Source organism: Nilaparvata lugens, chromosome 5, assembly GCF_014356525.2.
Source record: "Nilaparvata lugens isolate BPH chromosome 5, ASM1435652v1, whole genome shotgun sequence".
NCBI classification, from domain to species: domain Eukaryota; kingdom Metazoa; phylum Arthropoda; class Insecta; order Hemiptera; family Delphacidae; genus Nilaparvata; species Nilaparvata lugens.
Window position 1 is genome coordinate 42,834,243 of NC_052508.1, and position 16,629 is coordinate 42,850,871.

Genomic DNA, 16,629 nt, shown 5'->3' on the forward strand with positions numbered 1-16,629 from the left:
GCTTTGCCGACTTGTTTCAAACGCTTCGTTAGGCTTGGCCCTAACTCTATTTGGTCAACTACGGTAAGCATAGGCAACTCGGTAACACATAAAAATTGTGAACTATCAACATTATGATGTTGACTACAGCACCTTTGTGTTTTCATTTCATTATGATAGGTAATCGATATTTCTACATCTCATCAAACACTGTGTCAGAAGTAACTTAAAGATGCGTTTACACCAAAGTTATTAACTTAATCCTTATAGATTCTATTAGATTGAACATAACTTATCATACACATGATGAACATTATAAGTGAAGTCAAGTTTTGTCAAGTTCCGTTCAATCTAATAGAATCTATACCGGTAAGGATTAAGTTATTAACTTTGGTGTGAACGAAGCTTAAAGCATTCCTTATTTCTCTTAATTATTTTACTTTCTATATTTCCTTAATATTTTATTCAACCATTAATTTATCCAGCTATAGAGGCTGAGAATGCTTTAATTTTGGTTGTAAACTAAAGTAACATCCAGTAGCTTTTATTAACAAGGCTAATGATAATAATAATTTTTATTTGTTCAATACAGTACAGTCATTATGAATCACAACTATACAATTGAACATTGTCATGTACAAAAAAAATCTCTTCAATATTTTTTAACAAAATAAAAATATTTAACATGATAAAAATATAGATATAGCCTATATGATATTACACATAATTGTCACATAAAAATTCATTTACATTATAAAAACTTTTTTCAACAAGGAACTCATGAAGATCTTTTTTGAAAGTCATGCTCTTAAAATCTATATTACCAGGCAACTTGTTTAGAAATTTTGTCCCTATGTAGCTAGTTTTTTTCTCAAAAAGAGTTAGCCTGTGAGGCTGAACGATAAAGTTGTTCCTGTTTCGTGTGAATGTACCTGTGCTTTGGTCGTTAAACTGCCCATATTCTTAATCACATATAATAAAGTTTTAAAAATAAAAATAAAAGGTACAGTGAGTATGCACAGCCTTTTAAAATAATCTCGACAAGGATGATTGAACCCCAATCCCACTAAACACCTAATAGCCCGCTTTTGCGAATGAATATCTTATTTATGTTCTGCAGAGACGTGTTACCCCAGAGCTCAATTCCATATGCAATATGTGAATGAATGAGTGCGAAATATAACGTTTTTCCTGTCTCAGGGGGCACACACTTGACTATGTTTCGCAGAACAAATAAACTGCTACTGATTCTGTTCGCCAGTCTGTCAGTATGGGCATTCCATGAGAGATCCTTATCCACAATCAGTCCCAACAGACTCGCCTCTGTCACATTCTCCACAATAGAGTCACCAATGCCAATTACTGGTTCAAATACATAATGTTTGAAACCAAATTGAAGGCACTTACTTTTTTTAGGGTTCACTGACAATAATGATTCATTATAATATTGTACAACAGAATTTGTCTGTAGATTTGCTTCCACCTCCAGTTCATTGAGGCTGTTGTTGTTGAACATTATTGTTGTATCATCAGCGTATAATGTGATACCCACCTCTACTGGGACTGACGATTGCAAATCATTTGTATAAAGAATAGAAAGCAATGGACCCAGAATGGATCCTTGCGGCACACCTCTTGTAACACTCAGTCGCATTGATTCAGCTACCTGGGATTGAGAGTCAATAGCAACAAATTGAAATCGATTTGTCAAATAGGACTTGATCAAACTACAACCGATTCCTCTAATTCCTACCTCTGAGATCCTACTGATAAGTATATCAACATCAACACTGTCAAACGCTTTGGACGAATCCAAAAGTGTACCTATAACAAAGTTTCCATTATCAACCTGATCAATAACACTCTCAATAAAGGTTATAGCCACAGTTATTGTTGATTTGCCTCTCACAAAACCATTTTGACAGGACGAGATTAAGTCAAATCGCTCTAGATAATCCATTATTCTGTTATAAATTAGTTTCTCAAACACTGGATAGAGCTGGCAAAATAGAAATGGGCCTATAGTTATTCACATCTGTTTTCACACCCTGCTTGAACAATGGTTTAACCTTGGCAATTTTTAGTAGATATGGAAATATTCCAGTTTCTAAGGCATTATTTATTATGAAAACTAGTGGATCAACTATTTCATTACTACATTTCTTAATTACATTCACCGGGATATTATCAAATCCAATGCTATTTTTTGATTTGAGACTTCTTATTATTTCGAGTATTTCTCCACTACATGTTGGAAAGAAGAATAGGCTATTTCTACAATTTGATTTATTTGGAGAGGGGGCGTCATTAATTCATAGATTTGATTTTGGAACATTGATAGTGGGTGCCATTGATATGAAGAAATTATTAAATGCATCAGCTACCTGCTTAGAATCTGTTATAACTTTCCCATCTTCTTCTAGTTCTATATTTGGCTGTAAAGGTTTTTTCCTACCTCTTAATTCATTTATGATCTTCCAGCTTGTTTTTAATTTATTTGAAGATTTCAAAATTAAATTACTCATATATTGCTTTTTTGCTTAACAACTTTATTATCATACATTTTTTGAATACGTTTTAATGGCTCCTCTTTGATACTTACACCATTATTAATATTGTGTTTAGCTAGTTTTAGAAGATTTCTTATTTGCATAATTTCATCCGTGATCCATTCACCTCTAAATTTCTTTTTCTTCTGAGTCTTTTTACATTGACGTTTTAAAGGGCAGTTTATTTTCAAGTGATTGAGTAAAGTTTCATGGAACCGCGCAAATTGGTTGTTTACATATGATGCATTATAAACTAATGTCCATGGTTCATCACCGAGAGATTTTTTTACAAGTTTTATTACATTCCCTTGTGAGAAATTATGGATTGGAGTGTTAAATAGTATCTGATTAGTTAATTCGCTAATAGGCTAATTTCGATCATGACCAACATATTCGTCACTATGGCCCAATGAAAATCGGAAATTTATGTATGGCCATATATCGAATATAGAATAAAATATACGTTCTAATTGGAGTCGCATTTTTCTATGTTTGTACGTGATTGTGGGTTGAACTGTATTTTATTGGTTGAAATTTAGCTTGATGAGTACCATACCGTAGTTGGAAATAACAATATTTTCTGTTCTATATTCTATGGTAGTACAATAGAAAGATGTAGGCCTGATATCAAATCAAATAAAATCAAATAATTTTTATTTTGACAGTATAGCATAATACATACAATAAATAAAATGAGACACGTTTGAATTAACAATAATGAATGAATACTGCAATTTGTTTAAGATAATCTCGAAAATGATAGGCCTAATAGAAAGTCAAAATAAAAAATACTACTTGCTGAATTAAAACAAATTCGCTTGCAAGTAGGAGTATCAATAACAAAAAAAAATTTTCTTGATGCTACATTCACACACAGATTCACACACCATTCACGCACTAATATAATAATTCATGTTATTCATGATAATAAATGTTATTCTATTTCTCTACTATTATTAGTAAGTACGCGAGTATAGTAGTTCGTAGTGGAAGAAGTACAGTTGGAGTGAAGCATCAGAACAATGCTCAACGAATAATAATTATGTCTTGTAGGCGAATATGTCTTTACTCATACTTCATAATTAAATAGCAAATTTGGTTTTGGAAATAGAAATGCTTCTGCAACTACAATTATTGACAAGTAAATAGAACAAATGCTGTAGTCTTTGTAAGCTATGATGGGTTCGTTGAAGAGTCATACGATAGAATCATCTTCTAAATTACATTCAGACTACTTTTGAAACAATAGTACTGTAGTGTTAATACAATGTTCTAAAACTAAATGGATATACCATATACAATGGATGAAAAATATAAAATGTGACACTAACTTGAAAAAGAAACCTTTTATTTCGAAGACTTCCAACTATGGACCAGCTAGTGCTTTATTACAATAATGTACAATACTGTAACAATATTAATTGTTACAATTATGAGTGATGAGAATTATGCGAATTAGCCTGAGAAGTTAGCCTGTTGTGAAAATGGATTTTGCTGTTTTGCTTTTCTGCGTTGTGTTGTGTTGACTCTGTAAGTGTGTGCATAGAAGCTATGATACTAAGAATATCAAAAATTTTCCTCGAGTATCAGCTTAGTTCATGACCCTTGCTTTTCTGCATTGTGTAGTGTCGACTCTGTAAGTGTGTGCATAGAAGTTATGATACTAAGGAAATCAACGATTTTCTTGGAGTATCAGTCGATTTTAAGACCTTTGAAGGTAAGGAATTTATAGCTGTCAAGAGAAAATAGCTGTCACTTGGTGGGAGAATGTATCTTAAATTGTAGTTGTAACGTTCCTTTCTATTGGTGGAAATTTTTCTAGAAAATAGTAACTCCCAATCACAGTTAACGTTGGTTAGGTCTATCTAGTATGGACGATCACACAGCTGTCCATGGCAAGACGAGAAAAGCGAAGTGCATTCACTCAGCGTCTGTCCTCTGTCATAAGCAGTACAAAATGTAGTCTGTTCAGAACTTTGTGTTAATCATGACTCTCATGCCAGCTCTAGGCTTTTTTGTATTTGGCTCTGGAACCTTTTGTTCCAGTAGCATTTTTAGTTTTCTTTGCCTCAGTAGTTGCTTTAATTAAGAAGAGAGAGAGTATCAAATTGTCACCTCACAATGGAGATTTTCCTCCTATAACCGCTAGGTCATAGATTATAATATAATTAAGGAAATGATTATCAATGAAAGCTTCCATCACAGTGTTAAATTTGTTGTGATAGATACATTTAAGTGTAATATGTAGAAATGTAGAGTAGCCTACCTATTAGAAGAAATTGAAATTTTTGATTTTAAATTATTTTTGAAGAGGAAGCTATTAACCTAAATTTCAATTACTGTTGTTTAAATCCAAATTGACTGATGTTTATAGTAGACCTATATTATTATGAGTTATATAAATTCATAAATTCATAGCACGGCACAATACATAGGGTAACTAGTAGAAAAATGCACTATGATACAGGAATAACAAATTCAATTTCATAATTCCAATTCAAATCAATCTTATTCCATTTGAATGGTATCACATTTACTTTTGAGTGCAGGATTCGAAGGTTTAATAGATATGATCCCAATCAAGGTAACCGCCATCATAAGCCAGTCTTCTTTGTGCCTGTAGAATGTTGTAAAATGTCAGAATTTGTCCTACAAAACATTAAGAAATCATTTAATAAAACAAGTTTGTATTTATTGCTGAATGAGCTATTTTTATGAAATAGTATAAGTAACAATATTATTTTCATTGGGTATTAGTAGTGCTGACATCAAAACTGAATTTTGAAGCTTAAGTGAAGGATAAATCTGAGAAGGCGAATCTGGGGTTGAACTTGGCATGGAGAGGCATTTTTAATAATGCTAAGGTAGACTTTCCAGCTAAATGTAAATGGTTTAAAGCTTGCAAAAGGGCTTTACTGTGTCACGGAGCTCAGGTATGGGATTACAGGCATATCACAATGTAAGTTACTAGGTTATTTTTAGGCTCATGGTTCAAACTGGTAAGGTAGGACAAAATACCTTATTTGATGGAAATGATTTATCTATTTGAGATGTTTGTAATTTGTTCAAGTTCCATTTATTTGTATTCCTTAATCTGAGTTGTAACTATCGCATTAGGTATGATTTTCATGGGAGAACATTGTGTTGGTAATTTTATCTATATATATATATATAATATATATATATATATATATATATATATATATATAAAAGCGAAATGGCACTCACTCACTGACTGACTCACTCACTCACTCACTCACTCACTCACTCACTCACTCACTCACTCACTCGCAGAACTAAAAATCTACTGGACCAAAAACGTTCAAATTTGGTAGGTATGTTCAGTTGGCCCTTTAGAGGCGCACTAAGAAATCTTTTGGCAATATTTTAACTCTAAGGGTTGTTTTTAAGGGTTTAAAGTTCGTCTTTTAGCATGTATATTCTCCTTCTCCCAATCTCTCAATTATAATTGAAATTTCCATATCATATATAGAACTATAGTTACTATAGAACTATAATCTAGATAGAGTACCTCTTCGAAACAGTTGTTAACTGGCAACTAAATTAATAATTTTGTCAGGTTAGCATTAAGTTGAGTTGACTTTGTTAGGTTGGCACCAAGTTGAAGATTTAAATTCATTTATCGCAGAAAAATTGATTGGGCACTGCTACTTCAATCCTGGGTATATTATATTACTAGCAGTCAGGCTCACTTCGCTCGCCATATCTGTTTAGCCAGCCATTTAGTCTGGCCCCCGACTGGTTTGTCCTAACATATGATAAAAATGCCCAAATGAAAAATGCAGGCGAGCAAAGCGAGCCTGCTGATCTCATTCTTGGACGATCCAGTCGGGGGTCCAGGGGGAGGGGGGAGCCCTCTGGCTAGATGGATATGGCGAGCGAAGCAAGCCTGAAGGCTAGTTTGATTAATATATGGGCTTTTGTTCTGTATCAATAAAATTTGATTCTTAGATAATAATTTGTTCTACGCATTTGTAAGATTTGTGTTTGACTGAATAAAAATGTTATTATTGAATTTTTCCGGCTAGCGATTGTTCAATCAAGCTGTAAATTGTATGAGTTTTCATTATATATATATATAATATATATATATATATATATATATATATATATATATATATATATATATATAGCACATAACAGAAGACACTTTAAAGTTTGTAATATAAATTAAAACAGGAGACACAATATAAATAGATTGAAAACACTTAAAAACTTACATTAGAGATGGGGGAAATTTTTGGAGACTGTGTCTCCTTTCTCAACCGAGTTCCCAACTGCAGTTTTGAATCCAACGGTTGTGTGACCACAGAGTACACACGGAGCCTCAATTGTAGCAGCAGAAACCACAGATTATGCGGTGCAGACAGATGGTGAGAAAAAGGGTACAGATTCAGGAGGCATTATGGGGTATTTAGGTGGCGGTTACAAACGGGATATTGAAGATTTGAGTGAGTTATGAATGAGGAGAGGTGTAGCTTATGAATTGATAGAAAAGAGGAGATTTGAAATTAGAAATCAAAAAAGAATTAGACTGAAATTGGAGAAAAGAATTGTAGAATTGAACTTGATTGGAATTTATTTTTCATGTTTATTGAACATTTAATATATATATTGTGATGTATCAAAAGATTGTACAGCCCTCAAACTATAAATTGATTTATTCATAGGCCGTTATAAGAACAAAATAAATTCCATCACCGAAAAGCACTACAATCTTATCTGAGGTAGATAAACGACAGTTATCTAACCTAAAGAGTATAAAACAAATAAATCAGTAATTATATACCTTTCAAAAATTTGTCAATGGAAAAAACCATAAATGTTTGTATGTTTATTAATTTGATCAGTAATACAATATTTAAAGGTTAGATTTGAACAAAAACATAACCCCAAAACAGACCAAAGCTTACTTGTCAACAAGTAGCCAATTGAGAAGGCAGTTCGACTATGATCGATCGTAAAAATTATATAATATCAATCTTTTCATTTTTATATTTTAATTTGTATGCCGAATGGGCCTGAATATTTATATAATGAACTGTCATGCAGATGTATTTGTTAGAAATATGAAGATAAATTAGCTTAGCCATTATATGATGATTGAGGGTCGATATTCTAACATATAAAAAACCATTATAAACAAAAAACAGATATTTAATTATTATTATGTCCATTATTATTACAAGCACATATATTCTTATATGTCTACTCTATGTTATGAATGCATGTCTATGTTCTACAAAATCTTTAGCTACCCTTTGAAGCTATTTAACAAATGCATATCACCATAGATGAATTTTTATTATTTATTCGTACATTCTTATAATTATATGGAACTAAATGATAATTTAGAACAACCTACAATCAGGAATTTTGCCCCATTTAAAAGCTTTAAAGTTGGACACATTGACACCACCCATTCAGCGTATTGGTTATGTCACAGAATCTGACCAATCCTGAATTAGTATGTAAATTTGGCGAGATCAAATTTGAGGAAGAAACTCAAGTGGAAATTAGAAGAAGGAGACTCGAGGCCATTCTGCAGGAATCACCAGTGGGATACAGACCTAGTCCATATACTTAATTGTTCAAAAGCTTTAATTTCTGTTTTAATGTAATTCAATCTTTGTCTTTCTGTTTTAAAAATGTTGTTCTAAAGTTCCTAGAATAATCCGTGATACTAATTTTTTCAATTTCATTTAAACAAACCCTGAAATTATAATAGTGAGGTCTGTTCAACGTTTTTCGCCACGCGGAAGGATCCAGCCAGAATGATATATTCTACGGCTGAATATACTTCAAAAACAAAAGTCTATGTAAGTTATTTGAATATATAAAAGGGGATCCCCATTAATCTACGAAAATTATACAGTGTATAAATTCGTCAATTTGAGAAAAGTCATGACTATAGGTTTAACCCTCAACTGGTATGGTGTCTTTGGGGTCACACTCAAGGTATGGTTGGGTCAAAAATGACCCCAAATTTAAAAAAATAAAGAAATACTCTTAGATGTATAATTAAGTATTTATATTTAAAATCAAATAAGAACATAGTCTACTTGTTGTTCCAAGACCATTTACAATATGAAATTACAGTTTAAAAAATATTTATGTTGAAAAAATCTGAAGCATGTCAAGAATGTGCAATACTATTTTTGAAAAAATAAAAAAAATACATCCTGTTGAACAAAAGTCTCTTCTGTGCTTTTATGTCATAGAGTATGAGTCCATCTCCAAAAAAACCTGTAATAACATAGTTTTTATCAGTTCACAAAAAAACTGACATAGGTAAAAGTTATGTACTGAAAATTTTCAAAAAATCTTACATTTTGTATGGAAATGTTCTCTCTACTTGTGTAAATCCCAGTTTTTTTATTGAATATAATATCCCTGATGTTCTCTTTTTGTGTTACATTATTTTTTATAAAAATCTTTTACACATTTTTTATAGATTCACAGATTGAATCCCCTTTAATGGTATGGCTGGGTCAAATGTGACCCAGCCAACGATTATTTTTGTTTCTGAACTTATCTTTCTGTAGAATTGTATTAGGGCCCAAAAATAATTTACCTTCATGAAAGAAGTAATAATATTATCAATAATAATAATAATAATTACACAAAAAGCCAATTACACAAAAGCCAATCAAATTTAATTGGTATAAAATTACATCATTTGATGGAACCAATGCAACAAAATCCCAATATATGGTGATTATGAGGTTATTATATCATTATGTGATATATAAGTAAGTAAGTAATTGATTAAGTAATAAGTAATATATTATGGTAATTACGGTGATTGAATTTAGTTGACCTTTGTGTTATTATCTGTAAGAATAACTATTGAAAGTATGGTTGGGTCAAACGTGACCCAGAAATTGAAAAACCGAATTCACTACTCACGGTATGGCTGGGTCAAAACTGACCCAAAACGCTAATAAATCGCAAACTACACGCATGAGCAGTTAGAGCATACTGGCAATTTGTAGTGGTGGCGGAAGTAGGAGAATACAAGGGGGGAGAGGGCGATCGACAGGATTATTCCTGCAAAAGATAAGAAAGTGTAGTCGGCTGGGTCAGTTTTGACCCGACCATACCAGTTAAGGGTTAAGGGTATAAAGTTATCATAAATGATTTTTATTGTATTAAATAAATTTAAATATCCACACTGTACTTAGCCAAAAGGTCTATTTTCCTTGGGAGAAACCCCACCCTGATAATAATTTTAACTATTCATTTATTCTATTTTCTGAATTATAATTTTGTATTAACTTATTTTGCCTATTTAACTAGTGCAGTTTATGACCCTTCCAAGGGCTATTATCCATTCCATTTTGTTCAATCAAAGAATACCAAATTTTCACATAGTATCTATAATTTGAAGATTCAAATATGCTATCACTCAATATTCATTCTGTATCAGTTAGAAATCATAATTTGTAAAATCTGTTCATTAATTTATTCAATATTTTGCTGTAAAAGAATATCTTTCAGAATATAGCCATATTATCGTTTCATTGAACTGGGTTTACTTCATTACACCTCCAAATTCGTTCTTTCTCGACTGACACATATTGATCGTGCAGGACACGTGCTGTTTCGCAATAGTCAGACATCATCAAGTATAGTATCTATTATTAGACTATTATTTCTCCTGGTGGTAAATGGTAGTCGATATTCTTATCAAATAATAAATCACTTTATTGGGAATATCCCGCAGAATCAAATAAAAAATCGACTGCCACTAGCCTACCACACCGAGGTGGAGTGAATCCTGTATTCTCATCCTGTCAACGTCACAAGGAGAGGTAATAGATTGTATAGAGAACATTAAAATTAAACTCGGTACTCGAAATATTTACTATTTCAGTTCAGCATTTTGCCATCATATAACCCATAGTATTTATCAGAGACCTGGTTCGCATGGATTTGCTATTCTGTCTGTTGTTTTATGCGGTCTAATATCTTTTCCAACTATAGCACAATTATTGGATTCTAAATACATTGGTCATTATTTGGAGAAGAAGCTCACTCCAAAATTACCATCTCTGTCTGATCCTAGTGACAGCATTGATCATATTTGGCAGATTCAGATTGAACTGCATTTTATTATCGAATTGGATTCAATTCTATCTCACTACATAATCACCTATAGCGCTAAGTTAGAAATTTACGGCCCATACTTTGCCTACCTTTGTAGTCCGCAAAACCCTCTATTGAGCAAATTAATTTTTTCAATCTGTTTCATCTGTACACCAGTCATTCTACTTAGACACTCTGAATTTAATGATACCAATTTCCCAGCCAAACGAAGGTTAGTCAACCTAACCTACAACTACATACTGCTAAATTATAACCTCAAATACCGTAACTGTTCAATTATCTTCTTTTATTCAATCTTTTTAATTATTAATTATCTTTTTATCGTATATTCATGCCCCTCCACGGAGTGAAATAGGCTACAATATATACTGGCACAAGGTGTGTCCTTCAATACTAAGAAATCGTACTCCTGGTTGAAAAATCATAATCTTGGTCTATTATCTCATGACTCAAAATCAATAATTATATATTTTTGTGTCCCCCCATGGAGCAGGATTTTGACACATGACGCTTCAACGTGGGCTGGATTATGACTATATATATATATATACATATATATATATATATATATATATATATATTTACGTTTTTGTGCCTGTTGTAGGTCCAGTAAAATTTCAACTCTTATGTAGTTCCCCGGGACCCCCCATTTTAAATTTGATCAGATAGTCACAAAATGAAACTATTATGTTATACCTGAAGAACTTGACTTGCTGAATGGTTATATTCCACTCAATTTATGATATATTCATCCATAATTAATCTAGATCCTTGTAAAGTTATTCACCTCATGATGGTCCTTTCTAACCTCCAAAGTGCTTATATAATTCTGCTATATAAAATCTACTCCTATGTTGGGTCTTGAGTGATTTGGCGCCAACATTAGAGTTGCATGCAAATTTTATTCCTCAAGAAGGTCCTTCAATATTATAATTGCTGCGTGAAATGTGCTCCTATGTTTGGTCCACTGAGCTGTGTTGCCAATTCTCATATAGTAAATAAATTTCACTCCTCATGAAGGTCCATCAAACGTTGCCATACTTCGTCTTTGTAATAATGATTCGAGATTTGTTTGAATCAACCAGCGACCGGCTCCGTGAACTTGTATTGCACATAACTCAAAACATTTTGTGTAGAGCATTGTCAATAAACTAAGATTTTCATGTTGTCAGAATATGTAAAGGAAAAAAATTGTACAAGCACCGTTTTTTTATGCATTTAAAGTTGATTAATAGAGTTGATTTATTTATTTATTTATTTGAGGTTGCATAATAAGTCAAGCATGCTCAATAAATGTAGAAATCTAGGAGATTACCCTGAAAACCCCAATGAGCTGTATCAGTTGAAAGGGAATTACCGAATTAAGAGCCATTTGCACAGTCAAAGCTTAAACTGAATTTAATCAGCTGGTGGCTTAAACTCAAAATGTAACACATTATAACAAACGAGACTTGATATGGATTTAATCCAGTTTAAGATGGAATTCTCGTTTAAACTGTCACTGTGCAAATGGCCCTTAGAGAGACAATAACAACTATAGAACAAGTACAGTTTTCACGAAATGAAATTTTTCAAGTTCAAGATGACAGACAAAAAGCATTACATTAGGGAATTTTTGGGGATACAAGGCATGTGTTCAGGAGCTGCAAGCTTCAGTGGGTGGCAAGGTCGGTGGATGCTAATGGTGTGAGCGACCATAAAGGTTTTAAACATCCCTTCTCTTGAGAATATAAAAAATGGGCTGTTAATATAAAAGAATTTGACTTTTGGGTATCTATCAATTATTGGAAATTAAAAAAAATGTTTTCGACTTTGTCATCAGAAATTAACCACACTAATCTTAAGGTATGAACATCTGAATAAAATTGGGGAATGGCCGTGGAATTCATACTTATTTGCTGGAATAATATCAAGGTTTTGATTGTTAAAACTGAATGAAGACTTTTGGGCAGCATGCCAGGTCTTTGAATGAATTTTAATCACAATACCATCTTTACCGAACACTGCCTATTGTTATATTGATTTTAGAATTATTTCGTGTATCAATAAATTCAGTTTATTGCAGTGACATACACAAGAAAGTACAATAATGAAGGACTACTGGAATCATTAAAACATCGAATGCTACAAACTGTTATTACATTTACAATATAATGAGAAATGTACTCCAACATCTTCCATGTATGACAATTATTCCTTATAGAATATTAGTGAGTCTAACTCCAATCTCTAGAATATTATCAAATTATCTGATATTAATTGATTTGTATACGAAGTATTCATCCATAGAAGTGTAGGTTCATTCCTTAACACAAGGTGGATCTTTTGTTTAAATCTCTACAATTCGTGTTGGTCCGTTCAATGGTAAGAATATACTCAAGTATGTAATTTATATAATGTATATATTTATTAATTTATATATGTAATGTATGTATTTATGTAATAGAAATCTTAATTACTGCATCACTGTATATTATCTAAATTGTACCTGATTGGATAAAGATATGAAGAAACATTTGAAAAATATGATTCCAAGCTCAGAAATGCTAAAAATGCATTCATTTTCCATAGAATAAAATGAGAACTCAAAGTTCAGCTGAATGTCTGGTAGGGAATACGGATATTACTCTATTTTTATTCTTAACCAGCATCACATTTGAAAATGCTTATAACTTTGTTAAATTTGGACAGATTGATTTGAAAATTTAGAAGAATCTCAAATATATGAAAAAACGTTCACGACTTTTTGTAGAATTTTCCCATGACTCCTTCACCTTCCTAAGCCGAAAAAACATAATTATTATGAGAGTTGTGACGCTAGGCAGAAATTTTCAAAAGTCGCGCTTCGTTCAGCTGTCGCCCGCCAAGGAACTGAATTGGATAACTTTTCCCGCGTAACAACGCTATTGGGTAGTTGAACTTGAACCGGCAAGTTCAAACAATATGCATTCATTTTATCTCTCTATAAAAGTGGAAGCTGTAGATAACACCAAGTTACTTGGAATACAATGTACTGGCCACGTGCATCTCGATCTTTTAATGATCAGAGTCGGATGATCAGTGTGACATCATTGGTACTCTAAATATCTATTCTTCCTATATTTCCAATGTTAAATTTAGCAGCTTTGTAAGTCTTTTTCTCAAAAAGTAAATAACTTTCAAGTCCCATCGACATCTCCTACGACTCATACAATATTTATCTTTAATTTTTTTTAGAAATTCAATACTCTTGGACGACTGGATCTTTCAGAATGATTGATTTTGTAAGAGCCTACATCGAATACCTGTTGCTCTCTTATTGAAAATTAACATGCTTTTCCTGGCTCTTTTGTAATTCAATTACTCAATGCTAATGAATTCGATAAATCGATCATTGAATAAGGTATTAAGAACATGAAACATTGATTGTACTATTATTTCTTTCACAATCCTTTATCTTGTCTGTGTACTGTATATCATATGTAGAATCAATAGAACTTCTTGCCTAATCCCTTAGGAGGAACTCTTTTTTCAGGAAAATTATGGCTTTCACATACTTGATGAGGAAATAGTTTTCTGGTTGAATCTTTCTAATTGAAAACTATAACAAAAAATATAAGGGCGAATATTATATTAAAGCATGGATTGCGTGTGAGGAATTCTCAATAATTGTATTGAATACTTGATCTCGTATTCTGAAACACATATTTCTAATTTAATTATTTGTAAGAGAAATTCTCAATTGGTACTTATTGTAGAACTCTCATTCTTTATTTATTTGTGAAAGGGAAAATCAACTCTTCATGATTCAATAATAATGAATTTAATGAAAATGAATCATACATTGAAAAGTATGCATATGAATATGAATTCATACTATAAGTATTGTAATATTACATTTTTCTTCTCACATTTGAATCGAATCTTCAATTCGAGATCTATGGAACTTTATAGTAATGTCAGAGTTATCAATAGACGGACAAATTTTTTGACGGAGAATTTATTATCGTAAATGTTTGTTGCATTGTTCCATGGTGTCACCGAGGCAGGGTTAACAAATTACTAGATAAACAGTTTATTTAAATAGAATATGTATAAAAATTTAAAATAACATTTTAAAATAAAGTTTTATTGAGAACAGATGTAGAATGTGAATTCTAAACTTATAAGTTATAATTTTTTGGTGACGTGTCTGTAAAAATCGATACTGAACGAGGCGTTGGCTTCGTGACTTGCAACTTATGTCTTTTCCTGTTGAGCTTTCTCTAGAAAAATGGCTGGCTACAAGTGTTTTCGTGGAGTTTTGCTCTAAATCATTTTCGTTTATTAATGTTTTAAATTGAGTTTAATATAAATTTTTACGTTCTGTTTTGTTCATAATTAGCTATTAGTGTAGTCAAGCCAATAGCCACTGTGTTTCAACTGTAAACTAGATAAGTATTTTAGTTCGTAATAACTCTGAAATAATTAGGCTTAAGAGATATTCTCCTTGTGTATTTGTGTATTTTCATCTGAAGATTATAAGTTAATTTGCTCTGAAAACTGGATTTCTCATTCATAGACAATAGATCCGTTCACAGTTTATCAAGAATCTATTTTATTGGAGCCGACAACTATCCTTAGGTTGATAGGTGTTAAATGCTATTCCAACCGTTTAAGGAAAAATTGGTAGCACGGCAAATGTTACCCCTGTGGTGGGACCGAATTACAAAATAAATATGTCCCAAATGGTACACCATGAAATCCCTGGTTATAGAAATTATTAGTGGATAGATATCTTGATAGGTTATGAATGGTTTGTTGCTGAGTGGGAAGTCGGTTCAAGAGAGATCAAGTTTTAATGAATCAGTGCATATTACAAAATGGCAAACATTAAAAATGATCTGAATCTTATAGCATTCTTAACACAAAGGTTTGATAAGCTAAATGCTAGATTTGATGAGCAAAATGCTAAATTTGATAAGCAAAATGCTAAGTTAGACCAAATGTTTAAAAATCAAAATGCTAGGTTTGATGATATGAAGCAAGAATGTACTAGCATTAGACTAGAGCAGGTTAGTATAAACCTTCTATTGAAAAATGCAAATGAAACATTGAAAGATAGTCATGAAGATGAAAACAAATTAAAGCAGGATGATAGTAGTGTTAAGTTACAAGATCAACTCATTCAAGTTTCTGACAATGTAGGCCTAGTTACTGTTGTTGAAAAAGTCAACCATAGTGAGACAGTAGAATTGAGTAAAGAAGTAGGTAGGGAGTTGTCTTCACTGAAAGTCAACTATCATGAAAGTAATATTGCTACATTGGAGGTTAGGAAAACTATGAACAAAGTGAATGATTACATGAGACAGGTTTCTGTGGAGGTTAGGAACAATGTAAACAAAATGAATGTTGCTTTGAGTCAAGTTGATGAGTTCAACTTTCAACTGAGAATTGAAAAGGTGTATGCTATGCATTCTCAAGTGAACATGACCAACTTTTGCAAGCAAAATGGCTTTGTTGAAGCAAATGAACCCATGAATAAAACTATGTTCTTGAAGAAAACAAAACGCAAAGTCTCCATTGATGTGTTAGTATTCAAAGGTTGTTTCAAGTTGCTTACTTACAAGATGATGACAATGAATCACATGATGAAAGGGTATTCCCCAACACACAATGATTAGGAATCCTGTGTTATGCCGGGATTCAGAATAGCATAATCGCTACACAGTGTATGGTAAGAGTCCATAATTGTGTCTCTTTTCTTTCCTGTAGCCTATTTTTCTTGGCCCTTAATCTTTTCAATTTTCGATTCTTTCCTGTCTTTATGTAATATTCAGTAAATTTCTTCTATGAAGCATATCTTAACCAATCTTGTCCATAGTCATTTAAATTTGTATTTTTCTGAAATAATTTTGGAAGTTAAAATAGTAGCTTATTTTCCTAATCTTTGAATTGTTGATAAAACTTAACTTTTCCAAAATCTATCCATTGTAATGTAAATAATTGTTTG

At 32.1% G+C, this 16,629-nt stretch overlaps 1 long non-coding RNA gene across 1 annotated transcript; it reads right to left on the reverse strand.

The window, feature by feature from the left end:
- Positions 1 to 8,565: 8,565 nt before the first annotated feature.
- On the reverse strand, positions 8,566 to 9,998 carry LOC120351370. The gene is made up of 2 exons (XR_005571348.1): positions 9,459 to 9,998; positions 8,566 to 8,795 (listed from the first exon to the last, which is right to left on the reverse strand). It is a non-coding gene; the product is annotated as an uncharacterized LOC120351370 (long non-coding RNA).
- Positions 9,999 to 16,629: the final 6,631 nt, after the last annotated feature.